At 43.2% G+C, this 17,321-nt stretch overlaps 1 protein-coding gene across 1 annotated transcript in view; it reads right to left on the bottom strand.

Annotated features, from left to right (window-relative positions):
• The window catches only part of MECP2 (methyl-CpG binding protein 2), a 409,440-nt gene continuing 392,119 nt past the window's right edge, over window positions 1-17,321 (bottom strand). Inside the window, exon 3 of the mRNA XM_085629745.1 lies at window positions 1-17,321. This exon is cut by the window's right edge and continues 28,219 nt beyond it. The gene's annotated coding sequence lies outside the window, so the exon portion shown is untranslated.

The raw sequence follows: 17,321 nt of genomic DNA on the forward strand, positions 1-17,321 counted from the left end.
GACAAAACAATTCGGCCTTTATTTCATTGCACAGAGGTTTATAGGTACAAGTTTAACAAAGCACAGGATACAGTACTTACTAAGAAAAATGCAAACTAATCACTCGTAAATGCATGCTGAGTACTTCAATTGCTTTGAATGTGTAGGATAAAAAATGTACAAAAATAAAATAGCATGCTGCTGTTTTAAAATATTGAAAGATTTCTTTAAAAGCCCACTAGTTTTACAATGAGACAAAAAATTAAAGGTTCTTCGAAGTTGATAAGGCAAACTTTTTTATATAATAAATAGATTATAGGTGTTTTAAACATACATTCAGACAATTACTGAAATGATATAAAGTTTGTTAATAAATTGCTTCTTTTTAAATATATTAGTGCTTTTAGTCATTTGGCTATTCGCAAAGAACATTCTTTATTCACGCTACAAAAGAGAAATCCATTTTTTACAATCTTCTGCTTTTAAAGCAATTGTCAGAAAAAACTAACACAAGATCCAAAAGTCTCTGTGAAAGTGATTGAAGAATGTGTTCCTATCACATAAGAACCTTGGCAGAAGTAGATTTTTATTTCATGTGAGCCTGCTGCAAGACTCTCAACATATCCTTTCTAAAACTTCTAGTTAAATCCACGTTTAATGTCAATTATGATGGTCCCGTGTCCAACTGTTATCCGATGGATGCGAAGTGTTCCATTCTACAGTAAATGTAAAATGGAACACTGGGATCCATAGAAGGCTCTACCACTGGAGAAACCCCCACGGCGGCTGAAAATGATTCCAAATCTAAAAAGCAATCAATCTGAAAGAGAAATCTGAAGTTTAACAAGGAAAAAATAGTGAATCTCTTGAATGTTGAGGCAAACAAGGTGTCTCCTGCTCACAATGGGACCTACTTACAAAAAGCTTTTACTCTTGCATGTGTCATCCAAGCATCTAAAAACAGGAAGAACCAGCATAGAATGTGGTGTTTTTCATTTGAATAGGTATGTGGGAAGGACAGAGGAAAGAGGCGAGATGGGGTGGGATTGGAAGGTAGCTTAGTTACCACGCAAAAGAATTGTGCTTGCAAACCCACAAAGACGTAGTCTGTGGTTATTTGGAAAACCTTGGCAAGTTGTTTTTCATAGGCATGCAAACAGATACTTAGATTTACAAGGAATAGGTGCAGTGTGTATTTTGGTGCCAACAAACTCAAGCACCCACATTTTACATAGGGGTGTAACAGAACATATTTATCGACAGGGAAAATAATTTCCCTGCAGAGGAAAAAAAACAGTTACAAAGCAAATTGTAATGTTGGATTAAGCGTACACAGTAGTAATTTCCATAGCTTAACAATTCACCTGCCCTGAGCACGTGGTTTCCATTGTAACCATGCAAGTCTATTGTCTGAGGAAAAATGGGAGCTTAAAATAAAACCACTACTCAGACTGTGATGCGTACCTTTGCGTCACTAGATGAGAATAATCATCATATGAAACCTGTTTTGGGGCTTGATTTAGATTTGGTTACTACCTTGGTTACAGGAGGAAGCGCTACATCTGGAGAAAAATACACTACCGAAATTTTCTCCACAATAATATTTCTATAGTGAAGGAAACTCCTCTCAGTGGGTTCCTCTCATTTAGAACTCCCTTTCTTCAGAAATCGCATGATTTTCCATTGCCACTCTACTCTTAAATCAGACCCTTTCTGTGTTCCAGGTGCAGCAATATATACAAGCGTTAAATGCCTCCTTTAAGATCCAAATCACGAAGTGCGGCTTGATAAAGTCAGAAACATATTCCTGTAGGGTTTATCCGATGTTTGGGGCAGATTTCCCCATTTTTGGGGGGATTTACAAACCTACCCATGAATAGTCCTAAAAAGTTAAGACAGTCATAGATTCCCAATCCAAGAACACCTTAATGACCCATCTTTATCGCTGCAGATTTTCTAGTGAGTAGAATAAATCAGGCAAATATGTGCACTTGAACTTTTTGTTCTCTCAGGTAAAACATTTTCCCCTCTATAAAAACCCCTTAACATAACATCGAATGAAATGTAGGGGTGCTCTCTACCCTTTCTCCCTCTGGAAACAGATACTCTATCCCTTTTTAAGGCAACTTGAAGAGTGTTTCCAGGGGCAGAATGCCATATAAATTATTTCTAGATACCCACAAACATTGTTGAGTATGCTCCATACATTTTCCATGGCCACCGACACTTGTAAGTGCCACCAGCCTTGTGCTGGTTGTAACGGTTATATTGTTCCATGATATAATATGGTATTATTGTACTACATTAGTTCTTTCTTTATCAGTAGTTGCCAAGCAGAGTGGAACCATGTGGCGGAGAACACGCATTCAAGTTCATCTGAAGTCTTCAGCTAGTTTTACAGTGTAGCTTAGACTGTAGGGTCTGAAAACAGTTTGGACTTTTCATATTTTAAGCATCAGTATAGTGCCTGGACCCCTTTGGGTAGCAGTGTGCTCTTTAAATTTACAAATCAATCAATTCAACTCCTAAACCAACTGCCTTGCTATTACTACCCATTGCCTAATGCGGGAAAGACCAAAAGCAGGAAACACGGGAAGACAATGGAGGCAGCAGCCGATACCAGAGAAGCTTCTGAAAAGCGGCATCCCGAAGAACTATTGCCCTTGAGGTAGCATCCAGCGATAAGTGCTATAGGAAGCAAGTACGTTTGCTCAGTTAACTCCCTTTCGTATTACTTTGATTTCGTCTCTGAAAAGCAAACACATTTGCAGAAAGACTTCTTTAGGGGAGGACTCTCCTTCCAAGTGGAATCCATCCCTACTTGAAAGAGTATTTAGATATGTCGACCCTAGAACTAGTGAGTGCATCCTAACTCAGACTGCCTACTATGAGCCATTTCTCCAGTATCACCGTCTGGGTGAATCTCTAGAGGCCTTTGGCAATAAATGTGAGAATTCCAGCACGCCACACTACCCAACTGAGGATGCCTTCTGCCATGAAACCAAGTTGTCTAGGTAATTAAGTAACATGATTTATCCATGATTAATGTGTAAATCAGTAGGCACAATGCAAGTTTATGCTAAAACTTTTGTTGTTCTGGAATGTCTTCAAACTTACATGACCGATAAAGTCTTTATGGGATGGCAAAGCGTGACATAATTAAGTGCCCGCTATGTGCATGGAGTGCTTTGTATCTTTTATTAAATGCCCCAATAATTGATGACGAAAGTTTTAGAATAAGTGCTATCGTGGGTATCATATCAAGTATCTTTGTCATTTCAATTTTCTGACAACAAAAAGACTGAACTATGTGGGCTTGCCATCCCACATATGATCCTGGTGCCTCAAGTTTTGGGGGCTGGATTCCTAAAGTGACTCTCTCTGGAATCAATGGCATTAGGTAAAAGGAGTCTCGGCATTCGGCTGCTCCTAGGTGGAGGTGATGACGAGAGAATAATTTCCGTAGAGTGAAATCCGTTCTCACTCAGGTGATCATCTAGTGTTGAAAGGGCAAGGGCCTAAAATTGACAGTGAACCAGGGTACTTTCTGCTCATTTCCTTTGAACCTATGGTTCTTGCCAGAAATACGTCAAGGCGTTTACAAATCAAGTAATCTAACGGGCCCTGCACAAGAAGGTATATTAATCACTGGAACTGAGAGAGACCTAGCAAATATCACAACATGGGAAACAGTCACGTAGAGACTTCAGGTTAGGCAGATTCCTTTGTGTGGAAGTACCATCTTCTCTCTTGAAAGCACTGACGATCTAAAAGTAATCATGGATGAATTCAATGAATTCGTACTAGAGTAAAGAGTGTGTGGTCCTAGACCTCGGGATGCACCAACAGATAAGTGGAGCATCTGCGTGGCTCGGAAAAGGGCCTACAAACACTAAGGAGTCGACCTGGAAATCAGCCAGAGCATGTTGGATAAGCACCGAGAGCAGAGTTTCACACTCCTCTAGAAGCGGCCAGCTGAAGATCTGTCATACATCTCATGAAGCTTTGGAGAGAACATAAGTTAAACTGTAATCAAAATACACAGGATAAGAGGGCGTGCCGGCAACAGAGGATGTACATACATGGCTTAGGCTCCAAGGTCTCACACTTGTGGTTGGCTTAGTCACAGTGAGAGGGGTGCTGAGCTCAAGTACCTTGTGCAAACATTAAATCTGAAACCCACACACATCCAGCTCCACAGGACTACCACACAATCAGTCACCACAGATTAATGGAAAAAATGAAAAGGCTTACAGCATGCAAAAGGCATGTTCAGGTGGGGCTAGTGGGCGAGGAAAGGCCAAACGTCCCTTTCAATCTGACTAGGTGGATCGATAAGAACATATGTACTCATTAGGTCGAATTATTTGCATGGTTTTACTATCTGATCAATGCAGAGGGATCAGCTTTATTCAGGACTCTTGTTGTTCCTCAAATGTTGGAACAAATGGAAGTAAAACTGTTTCCTATCGAAACGAGTGGGGCTGCCACCACTGCTCACCTAGTCCATACGACCGACACATATCAAGCAAGAAAGGTACTAATAATCTGGAAGACAAAGAGCAGCAATGTGCGGAGAGGTTTATTTCCCTAGCCGCAAACATTAGGTACTCATTTTATACAAGACATATGCACACCTTTCAATTAGAGATCTTATTATGTGCTCTCTGCACCCCATCTTTACTGATATTGCTGTGGAAGTTGGGATTTATGGGAGGCCTTTTACTGGAGGCTATCGAAGTAGTCTCTGGCATTATGAAAGTCACTATCCTACACTGAAAAGGCATCTTAACGTGTGGCTGCTGAGGTACGCCTTTCTGCTTCCTGAAGGTTTGATTGGCAGGTATAAGAAGTGGTGGTATCAATTTGCAAGATGGCTTAGTTAGTCAAATACTTACCGCTGTCATCTAATCAAACCTGAAGGTTGCAAGTTTGAATCAACTCTGCCGTCTATCTTTCCAAAGCCAATATAGCGGGGTACCTTTAACCTGGACGTACAACCCATTACTGATAGAACTTACAGACATTAAAACTTTGGTACAAAACACTGAACAAAAACATTATTATTTATAATAATGTTCCTCTCTGAGATTTCAAAAAGGTGAGTTTCAGGCTCAGGAAAATGTTTTCATTGAGGGTCTTTTTACAGAGCAAACCTGGAATGCGTGTGCCTCATGCAGGGTAACAAAGATCCTGTGTGCAGGTCTACAGATCTTGGGGAGAGGCGGTTAAACAGTAACGTACTGGGTGACTGCAGACAAGTAGGAGGGGAGTGCAGCAGGATGGGGGAAATCAGAAGAGGCATACTGTTATTCAGTGCCAGAGCATACGAGTACTGCTTCAATGCTCACATTGAGTGTTCCTGGGATTTCACACATTGTAAGGCAGGCTGTGCAACCGGTGATGGACATGTGGATCTTCTTGCTGAGTAAGTCGGTGTATCTGTACTTTCGGATTGGTATTTCACCCATTACCCTTGTAAAACATGAAGCCATTTAGTGGTTGAGGTGACGCGTCTGAATTAGATAGGCCATCCTATTTTAGGTTTAAACCTAATCTTATAATAACTGTGAAAACCCCACCGAAAGGTAAACAACCCTCATCAATGTAAACATATAAACACTGATGCACACCTGCACAACCACAAACCAAAAATGTCATCCAAAGCCAAGAAAGTGAAAGCGAATGAGTCATTTTAATTTCTTTCTGAAGGGGCCAACACAACGTAACTTTGTTAAACAAAGTAGCAGCAAGAAGGACTGGTCTAGGATTATTTTGAAAAACATTGAGAAAACTCCACTTAAATTCACCAAAAATAAACACTGAATACAGGCCAACCTAACCACGATATTCCATTATGTAAGAGAGGCAGGTCACTGTAAAAGACAACGATGGCTGGTTTGTAGAGCAGAGGTTAGACAGTTGAAGGAAAGGTTTGATTTTACCTGGTATGCTAAGTTGGAACCAGGCTGCCATCGCATTTTCTTCACATAGTCCAAGGAAGAGCTGATTGGCGTCAATAGGTGCCAGTTCACAAAGTGGCATCACAGTCTTCAAGGTCCATGTTATCAAGAAAAGCCTGCACTGATGTAGGAGTAAGCATCCATTGTTGATAACAAGCTCAGACTTGGCGGGGTTGAGTTTGATAGAAATGTCAGGCAACCAATCGTGGTCTGAGCCTAACAATATTGCTCGCTGATGACACTTTGAAGTATTGTTGAATCCTATTGGGGTATTGTTGGAAGGAGAGGGGCCTGTTGGCTCAATAGTGCTCCTAGTGGCTCCATGTACCGGCTGAGTTTCAAGAACTAGGGCATGCCACAGGTGATCGTGAGAGGTGGTGAGATGGGCAAGTCAATTTGGACAACCTTTTGCAGAGATATTAAGTGAAACATTTTATGAGTGATTCCATTAATATGGATGTCTTTGCAGAAATAAATGGTGTTTTCAAATCAAAGAGTATCAGGAAGCAGGGGTGCATGTGTTTGGCAATCTTTAGGGTACTCCATACCACCTAGATTATTAATATTTCAAGGCTAATACTTAGATGAGACCCAGGAAGGTGGTACTGAACATAAAGGTGAACTTGGAACTGCGTGGCCCCTGGCCTCTTAAGGATTTTTCATAAGAAAGGAAGTCGAATGATAGGACAACTGTTCAATATTTTCTCAGGGTCAAGCTTGGAGTTTTTGAGGTGGGGAAGATTTGGCCTTTCTTTAGAGAGCAAAGGAAAATGTGTCAGGAGTAAGGTGTTATGTTGAGGTGGGGGGCTCGGCTCTTAGGGGGTAGGTTAGGAAGCTGCCATCAGAGAAGGGATTTTTAATATACTGGACAGAGATCAGTTGGGTAAGTATAAGAAAAAGTGGAGGGCGCGATACACTTTTATGTTTATGGTTGCGATGTCAATACTATGCCTGTGTTGACTTTTTAAAAGTTCTTTATGTTGCTCAATTTTTGAACTGAGTAAAGGTTGGGGCAGGAAGGGGCAGGGCTGTGCATCTTTGGTCAGTGCCTTACTTGCTCTGCTTCAATAGGGACTTTCTTTGCCCTTCACTGGATTTCAGGATGCATTGTAGGCATCGTCATGCATGAGTGCTTTTGTAAGAAAACACCCTAATCAATCTAGAAGACACCAGTATTGTATGACATGTATTCATGTCAGCATGTGCAATTTGTAAAGCTCTGAACCACAACACACTCAGGAGAAGAACCCAAGATTATCAGGCAATTGAGGCATCTTCGGAATACTAAGAATCTCCTATTAGAAGCCAAATTAGAAGGAAGGCTTTCATCTCGGCTCACTTCTTCTCTGATTTCACCTGCAAGATCTAAAATATACACACTGTGATAAGGCAATAGACCATCTTTACCTCTTTCAAAGCTGCACAACACCTCCGCCAGATATCCTAACAGCAATGTTTGATCCCTGCAGTCAATTTCTGCAGAAACTGTCTCTCCTGTGTCGTTCAAACACTTGATGTCCAGTCAGGACAGTTACAAGCTCTGTATATGAAACTGACTGCATAGTACATACACAGCCCTGCCAAGTACTACGCATCAGGCATTAGACTAACACATTTCAGTGTGGTGATCCGCATCACCATACTGAAATGCAAAGTCACGCATAAAAGGCATAGCGCCCGCCTCGGCTGTCAAGCCATTACAGCTCTGCTATGACTAAACTAAAGCTGGAGTGGAAGCACGCCATGGGATGCGCGCTGCTCCCTGCAGGCTTGGAGTCTGGCTTGGAGTCTGGCTGAGCTAGTAGCTGCTAACTTACTGGCTGCTTACAATGTATCAATAGAAGGAATCGAGATTCCCGCTGCGGCGTCAGTGACTTTAATAGGCACTGCGGGACGTCACGTTCTCCTGCTGCTGGCTGCAGATAAAGGTTTGGGAGGCTGGCTAGGCTGCGCGGTGGTAAATTAAAATCAATGATGACCCCCGTGACCGTTGGACCCAACCCCACGGACTGCGGCGGCTGCTGGAGCCCACTGTGCAGCTCAGCTCTGAGCTGCGCTGCTGATGAGCAGATGCCAGGGTGGCACACATTTGCCATGCTGAGGGGGTGAGTTGTTGCGGCCAGACTCTGAGGAGGTGGGCAGCCAGCCCATAAACTAAACTGAATGCCGTGGCTCACCTTGCAAGTTAGTGTCAGATAGAGTGCCAGCAGTGTTAATCAACAATTGCTTTTTAGCGCTTTTCGTGCGATCAGCTGTCTTCTGATCAGTGTTACTAGCTGATCAAGTTCTGCCCAGGCTGAGGCTCACTGAGGCTGCTGGCAAGCTGTGACTTTTAAGTGTGTGCCTCAGACTGAGGCTGCCTCGCCCAAATTCAATGCCCGGTGCGTGCTGTCTGCCGCCGGGGCTCAGGGCTGTCGAGTGAGTCTGCCGCGGTGAGTACGCGTGTGTAGTGTTGACTGACAGTGACTTCTCCGCAAGTACACCTCTTCTTTTCCTTCCATCTTGGTTAGTTTTCACCATATAATACTTCACACCCCCTCGGCCAGCCAACAGTGAAATACATATCCAGGTTTCTTTAGTACATCGCCAAAATGTGGCGTTGTCTTCCTCATACATTCCACTCCAGACACAGTGAATTAAGTGTAAAATACTTTATTAGAACCCCGTGATTAAGACAGCGAGCTCCAACTGTCGTTTTAGGCAGCTCAACTGTACCGCTGGCTGTGGGGCTGGGTAGGTAGCAGTGCCCCAAGCGGGGCAGACAGCTTTGGGCTAATTTTTATTAGTGTTGAGAATAGTTTTTAAAATGTAACACTACAGCACCCTGGCTGACAGCTGTGACCTATGTGAGACTGTGAATGCCTCTACCCGAGGCTTGCCCGGTGCCTGTGAGTCAGATGACTGTGTTGACTCTTAACTAGGCAGCTGAGAAGAGATCCGCGTTGTTCATCTTGGGGTCTCACATCGTTCTGTTGGGGGTTAGGTACCATGTGGGACAGAGAGACCCTGGAGTCCACACCGATGCTCTGCATCCTGATCTGATTGATTGCCGGCAACAGGAAGGATCCAGGGGGGCAGCATGGGCAAAGGCTGGCTAAGGCATCTGTGTTTTAGTAATTCAGATAACTTGCTATGGCTGTTATTAACAAATAAAATGAATGCTTCAATCATTCTGAGTTGCCTGCACCTTAGGCCTGTAGTGTGCAGAGTCTAAGAACTGTGCAGTCCCGCAGTCTGACTCTGCTGTCATCAGCAGCCTGCCGTTAGCACACTTCATTGCTCAAATGGGTGTAATTTCTGATATTTATGTTTCCCTTGTCTTCCTTGCTTGATTTTGCTGCAGAGAAAGTGTCACTCATAGCCGTTGAAATGTTACTCATAATTACACTGAAATTATGAAAATGTCACACATAGGAATCTGAAACCTTGGCAACTATGAATACATCTGCTGCACTGTGATTGTTTGGTGATCTATCTTGTGTAGAAATCATGGGGTGCAGGAGTCTGTTTAGAAATTGTAAATGTTTCAGTTTTTCTGTAATTGATGGACACCAGCCTTATTTCACAAGAATTTGGTGTCTATTTGACACTAAATGTCAGTTTCCTATTCTTTTTAAGGACATATAATCTACAGTAGTAAATTATTAGCCAATAAAAACCATAACGGTAACATAACAATTAGTGTTTAACTGGTGTAACCCAGAGACCCATCCTCTCATCTCCATGGAGCAGATCAGATGTGTCAAACGGGCGAATTCTTATGTCTCTTGGGAACAACTACCAAATACATTAATATGTCCAAGGCGTTTCAATTCTGTCCTTCTCAGAACTCTTCCAGCATACAGAGGTGCCATTAGAGAACTATTCCACTACAGCCATAAAGCATGTTCAAGGCTGACCATAACTGCTTTATCAAGAGCTGGCTCGAAGACCAAGTAGTTAGCTACACACCAAGCTGTTGTGGAGTGTGACTGTGCTGCATTAAAACATATTTTGATGTGAGGGATGCAAACCCTCCCCTCTCAGATGGTATTGTTAGTGTATCCCATTATAGAGGACTGCTTTAAAGTAGCCATGGTGAATATATAGAGTCAAGGACCCCCACCCTTCCACCCAAGCAAAAGCACTTGGCTTCTAGGAAGCTTCTTTGAGAGTCAAAGAATGGAGCTGTCAAAGTTCCTATGGCTGTGTGACCTCTATACACTAGAGGCACAAGGGAAACGGCATACAGTCTGTCCAGATTTAAGCTGGCCTAATATTACTACATCATACTTAGGCTTTCCTGTTTTCAGTTTCTATTTTTGGTGAATTCTGGTGGTGTTTTTTCAGTGTTTTCCAGTGATTTCAAAACCTCAAAAAACAGTGCTTTTCAGTGGTTACTCATTTTCGCGCCATAAAAACAACTGAAACGGTGTTTAACCGGTGTTTATGGAACGCTTTGCTTTTATTATTGCTTGCTTTCTTCATTGATGCATGGTATATAGACAGTGTACGTACAGTGTAGATGAGGTCCAAATACATTTTTACAAGTCGAAGGTTAAGTCAGCACTTTCTGAAATTTGCCTTAAAAGGTTGGCTCTGTGCAAGGCACACCTCTTGAACTACGGGGTACAGAGAGAACTTTTTGGAAATGAGAGATTTCTGGGGGTGTTGGGCGTTGTAGGCAAGGCAGGCAGGCAGGAAACCATACCGAATCGGTATTTGGCAGGTGCGGGTTTAGGGCAGCCCCTTCAAATAACAATTCCTGGTATGTGTTCATGTTTTGCAACCAAAATCTGGTCTTAAAACATTTATATTTTACAGACTATTAAAAGGTATTGCTAATCCATTTGCCAATGGCTTCTCTTTTGTGAATGGTCAAACAACAATTTTTAGGAATAGTCAAAACTGTGGTGTGTCTGTGTATGCATCTGGTGTGTCCTGTGTGTCCTGTGTGAAAGGAGATGATGTAGTGATGTGATGTATCTGTGGCAGTACATGCAACAAGAGCTGCCCTTAAACACGGGCTTATAACAGACAATTAAAACGCCGGCTGGATTTCATGTATCTAGGTATCTCAGTAGGCAGCACGATTTTTGGCAATCAACTAATTCAAGCACAGAAGACACACAACAGCCTCAACAGGGATTTAATATGGACCACAATTTAGAATCAAAATACAGTATTGACAACAGGATATACAACCCACGACGTATACATACATGAATATGGACAAACAGAGAAAAATATTGCGCAGTGTCCCAATGTGAGGAGCCACATAGAAGTAGAATACTGAAGTACTACATAAACAAAAACACACCTAGCTCCACCCAGCCCAGCAACTATACTGCTGACCCTCTACAGGGCGAAACTTTAAGCAATTGGTAGAGTGGCGCCGCAGGGGCTCTTAGAAGAGGTAAAACAGCAGCGAGACCTCATTAACATGCAAATGGTCTTTTAAAGACCGGTGAAGTGCTCGGGGTGCGGCTGTGTTCGTGCCCTGAAGCTGTCTCAGCCCGGGCTGCCACACACGACGGGGGGGGGGCTGAAGCCCTTTGAGTCCAATGGGTGTTGCGCGCCTGGACCCCTCACAGACTGTGGACCATTTTCTCTTCCGAACACGCGATGCTGTAGGCCCGCCCCTCCAAGCCATTTCACACTGCATTTTATTTGAATTTTTCACAAGCAGGAGCCAGACAGCTTCCTGCAGGATTGGTTGGTCTTGCTTCCTCCAATGACCTCATGGGTTACTTGATGCCCATGCAGAGGCCCCCTCTTGGCCTTTCCCAACAATTCCCTCTCGCCTCCAGCCCATCCTAATCATATTTTTGTGGGGTTTAAAGGGTCAGATTCACATGCTAATTAGCATCATGTATGTGTTTCCCCCAAAAGGAAAATGCTTTTAACCAAACGCGAGCTACTAGCACGCATGCCTGAGATCACAAGCAGGTATGTGGGAATGCCGGGGGCTCTCAGGACTGTCGGCGCTGCAGAGGCGCTGGGAGGCCGCGAGGCAGACGCACACTGCTGTCTCCACAGAGACAGAGATATGAACGGCACGTGAAGAGGACAGATAACGAGTGCATTATTAGCCGCGCCCCTCCCCTGATCCATTTCTGGCTCGCACTTCAAAGCCAGGACGGCAGCCAGGGCCCGGGCCGAGCATGTGTCTGTACTGACGGCTGCTGGAGTCGAGCAGGAAGCACAGAGGCGGCGCACTGCTCGTTGGGTGCTCGTTGCTATGTTGGGTGCTATTGGGTGCTAAAAGTGCATCAACACGCAGTAGAAAGTAAATATAAACATGAGTCCTGCCCGGTGAGTCACGGCGCGTGGGCTCGCATGCCCGCCGTAGAGCGTGGGCCCTTCCTGGTGCCTGCACGTCGCTTCTCACCTGCACAGCCTCCCGTAGACTCCCTTTCATGAGGTGGACGCAGCCGATGTTGAACCAGATCTTGGAGTGAGGCTCCGCGACGCTGGTGAAGATTTTTAAGGCCGTGTCCGGGTCGTTGTTGTCCAGGGCCAAGACTCCCTCGTGCCAGCCTTTCACTAGGTCCTTGTACGTCATCCTGCCCGGCGCGCAGGTGGCTGTCCGAGGAATGCTCTCCGGGCTGGGGGGGACGGGTAGACAGGGTTCGGCGCTTCCCTCCGAGAGCTGCACCTGTGCTGGCTATCAGGAGCCCTGACCAGGAAGTGTGCGTGCCTCCTTCCTCTGCCGTGCTTTAATTACTCAGCGTGCACTCCTCCCAGTCCAAGAAATTCCTGACTTACTTCATCGGATGTCTGCCTGTACGTGTAGAAGTCCCCGTCATTTTTCAAGCACCTTAACTATGAAGAGGTTGTCTTCCTCCTCGTGCAGCTATTACCAGGTGTACTTACGCTGTATTCCAGCAGATGGCACAAGTTCGTAAATATGAAATCGGTGCGGCCGCAGTCAGACAGACCACAACAGCTCCTCTCCCCCGCCAGCTATGAAAATCAGTGACACTCGGTTTAAACCGAGTGCGCAGATTTTCATCCGGTAGGGTAGTGTCGGTTAGATTCGGTTTAAACCGAATTCCGGACAGCCTAATCATACTTAAGAACAATTTCTACAGATCGGTCCACACCTATGAGAAAGGTGGATATATTATGCACGGAAGGTGTGTCCTACCTACAGTCACATTTCAGGACTCTGGAGGCTGCCCTGTTTCAGATAAGTATTTTTTGTGGATTTCATTGGTGTTTTTTCAGTATTTTCCAAACGTCTCGAGATCAGTGTCAAGTCAGCTGCCTAATCCGCAAAATAGACACCATTTTTAAAATGTATGTCCCCGAATTAGTCACAAACTACGTTTTGCCAGTGTTTACTAAATATGTTGTTGTTTTGCAGTGATTGGTATAAACACATAATTAAAGAATTAATGTTGCGTATGTAGAGTCATTTCATTGGCAGTGTGCCCAATAGGCTTATCTCAACGGTTTTAAGCACAGAAGGTCTGTGTATTGCACTCTCACATCCAATTACGTCTCACACTCACTCTGTCTGGTTTCTAAGACTATTAATGGATTAAAAAGTAAGAATGCTATAAACAAGTTCCTAGATACAGTTAGGGGTCATTTACCCACTACTTACTGAAAATTATGCCATGATGGGGTGGTCAACCTTACCATCCGCATAATTTGTAAAACCGTAAAAATTTGGAACTACACCACATTAATTTGTAGGCCAGCATTCTATGGCAGTTGAAGCCCGATGCTTTAAGCAGGCTCCCAACTGCTTTTCTGCACTCTTTGCCTGACTACAATAGGGTGGTGCTGCTGTTGTGTGGAAATTCATAGCTGCTAGAGTCCCCATGGCAAACGTCCTATTTTAAGTCAGTCCTGACCTTTTAACAGACATCACATTGTACTCTGGGACTTGACATTTTGCTGTTGACATCTTAATATGGGCACAAAAACTCCAGCAGTAAAGTGTAGTTAGGCAAAATACAAACAGGATTAGAGACACCTTGCATCTATGAATTTTGTTGGTGTGTGGAAAGCCATGCATCATGTTTTCACCATTATCCCATATGCATGGTGACAGTACTCACTCTTTTCACAGGTACCTGTCACTGTATCTTGCATTGAATGCCAGTGGTGCATGGCAGGTGATCTGCTAACAATACTGACTAGTTAGGAAATGGTGCTGAAATAGCAAAAGGTTTTACCCATTCCGTATCTGTGGGAAAATGTGATAGTACGTATTGGCCAAGATTTTTAAGAGGCAGCCATTTCATCAAGCAGTGGAAGAATTACACACTACCAAAAGATGAAATATGATTTTAATATTCCCATATTCTCTACAGTGTATTACATATTTAGATAAGACCTAACACATGCTTCTAAACCCTGCACTTTTAATCTAAGCACACACAATTGGAGGAAAGAAACGGAAGAAGAAACAATATTTTAGTGACATCCCTAAACAACAGAACGCTAGCAGAATAATCCTAGGCCAGTATTTCTTGCTGCTACCTTGTACAATAAAGCTTGTGTCACACTCTTCAGAAAGAAGTCTGATAAAGCTACTTTGTGTCTGCCCCTCCAGAAATAAATAAAATGAGTAATTCTCTCTCCCTTTCCTTTGTTTGGTGTTTTAGTTTGTGGTTTGGCAGGTGTTCATCAGTTTTAAAATGTTTACACTCATGAGGGCTGTTTCCCTTTCAGTGGCCTTTTATCAGTTATCATAGGTTTAAATCTAATATAGGACAGCCTATACACTTGGTAGGAGGGGAGTGTAAGCCAGTCTGACACAGTGTATCCTGGGGCAGCAGGATAATAAAACCCATCTGTCCAAACTAAAATAACCTATTCCTGCTGCACCTAATCCTACACATTCAACATGCACCTCGCTTTTTCTAGGCTGCTCACCTTTACTTTTTTTTTTCTTTCAACAGCAGGGAAGCCATGGGCCAATGGCCGTGATAGTTGACTCGCCCTGAATGCCAGAGTTATTTTGCTGATATCTATGTGAGGCTAAGAGTGATCTCAATGACCTTAGCAAAGCCAAAGAACAGTTAGCTCCTGCAAGGACCCATCCTCTATTGATGTTTCTGTAATGGAGAGCCCTACATGTCATTAACTAGTCAGAGATGTTTTGTATATATTTGGTACCTTGTTTCCATTAGACTGCATGAGTGGAATAGTGTTTTGAAAGATAAACATAATTCAAACTAAAGACAAAAAAGGGCTATCAAGATTGGCTTGGCATAAGGAGTCTTCTTTGTGCTTAAAATCAGCTTCAATTATGGGTTTCATATTCTTTCTTTGGTACCTGGTTTCGGTGATGTTCAAGCAGTTAAGTTTTGTTTTCTGGCATTAAATCAGACGGCAACTGCATTTGTGTCTTTCTCGCCATTGCATTTAAGAATCGACAGACAGTCCTGTATGTTTGGCTGAGGATGTCAATGGATGTAGTATAATCTATGTGGAAATAGTTACGAGAATAGTGTGAGGTGTTGATTAGCAATCTAGTCACGTCAATGTGGCACTACTTGTATGAATGATCTTGTTTAAAGTGTTTATGAGCGAGATGGATCAGACTTCATACACCTTTGCTTTAAGTTAAAGGTTTGAGCTTTTGTCTGGAAGATGTATTGCACTGATTTGCATTGTGGTTCTTGGCTCTGACGGCTGATGGGTTTTTTCTCAAAGGTTGCTTAGGCATCAATTAGGGCCCAAAACTTGATACATCTGCAGGCCAGGTCTGGATTTCTTGTGCCATTGGCAAGTTTTCCCTTCCAAGTTTTGTCCATGTTGAGATTAAGGTGACTGGCAATCATCCAGTCATTCACTGTGATCAGGCATGGTGCCAATGTGGCTATTGTGGTGTCACTAAGGTTCTCAAATATAAAGACGATCTGTGTTTTGTCAGCGTAGCTCTAATAAGAAGCACCAAATGATTGAATTAGTTCGGGCTGAGGTAGATGTTGGTTGGTGGAATCCAAGTGTTGGGGTTTGTAGGTAAAAGGTGGTAGTTATGTATGTTTTGTGCTCTAGTTTGGTAGGAAGGGTGCAATCCAATCCAGGCCGTGTCCTTTGATGCCCACATTCTCCTCTCTGGTCAGTGGTAGAATGAGTCAAAAGCAGTGGACTCTAGTAGGATCAGAGCAGCCACTCCAATAACTTCGTTTTACGCTTAGTTTATCCAATGTAGAGGCTAGGTTAGATTCTGGAAGCATAGGCCCGTGCATTTAAATGACTGCTTTTTCTTCAGCAAATTCCCACATTTGACTGTTGACTCCCCTTTCAATTATTTTAGCTAGATAGTATCCAATTGCTATTGGTCTATAGATTGCAGAGTTGTTTCCACCAAGACCAGGCATCTTTCACAGAGGTTTTAAAAATGGGCATTTGAGTTCCTTTTTCATGGTTATGATTTAACGATCAATGACACTAGCACACCCTTCACCACTGTGATAGTTTGGGGGTGAATGTGGCAGTGTTGACAGGTTTGGTGCTGAGAGTGGAGGACCAAATGAACGGACTGTGGTGACACTTGTCTTGCATTTGAGTACGATCTTGACCTCAATGCTTGAAGACTCTCTTTCATTTTTTGTTATGAAGAAGAGGCAATAGGTTACATTTTAAAGGAGCTTAGGTCTTTGTCCAATATGTGGCGTACTCATAAATTTGAAACAGTAGGCTGCGACGTTCAATAATGTTGGTCCATGGTTTGAGAAATGTATTAAAGATAATTGTGCTAGAACACAGCCTCAGAGCATGAACAGGTCAGAGTGCTTTTCTAACTTATTGTTCTGTGTTCTGCCCGTTAAATAATACTAAAATGAAATGATACAGAACTTATTAAACGGATGTACCTTTCCAAATAATCGAACAGTATCATATCAATCACTGTCTGATGACGGATCCAGTAGTATTAACCCTGTACAATGTACCCGCTTCCAATAATTTCTCTCTCTGGTACCATAGTAAGAAACCTGATGAGGTATCATCATGCAAATGGTTCTCCAGCGAGTAAATTCTGACAGCATTCTATTTTTTGCTGAGAGGTTACATTTTCATGGCATGTTGGGCGCACCGATGAAGTTTTGGATCACACCTGGTTTTGGTAATATTGGGGCTCTTAGTTTTGCAAAATGTACATTTTATACCTATTACAGTCAGGCATGGGTTCTGAAACTATTCTTTTGAGTAAGTACAAGTCCCACGGCATGGCAAGGTGTGAAGTACAACGGTCCGTCTATAGACCTAGTACTTCCTGGCAGAGAGTGGGGATCAGAATCTAAGAACAGGACATTCTCTTGAGGTTCTTCCTCCAAGTGATTGGTCAGTGTAGGCTCTTCGAAGGAGGAATCATTCCATGTTTATGTCAACAAATAGAAGGACAAAGTAGGGATTGTCAGAATGACCCTGAGA

Source organism: Triturus cristatus, chromosome 10 (assembly GCF_964204655.1).
Source record: "Triturus cristatus chromosome 10, aTriCri1.1, whole genome shotgun sequence".
NCBI lineage: Eukaryota > Metazoa > Chordata > Amphibia > Caudata > Salamandridae > Triturus > Triturus cristatus.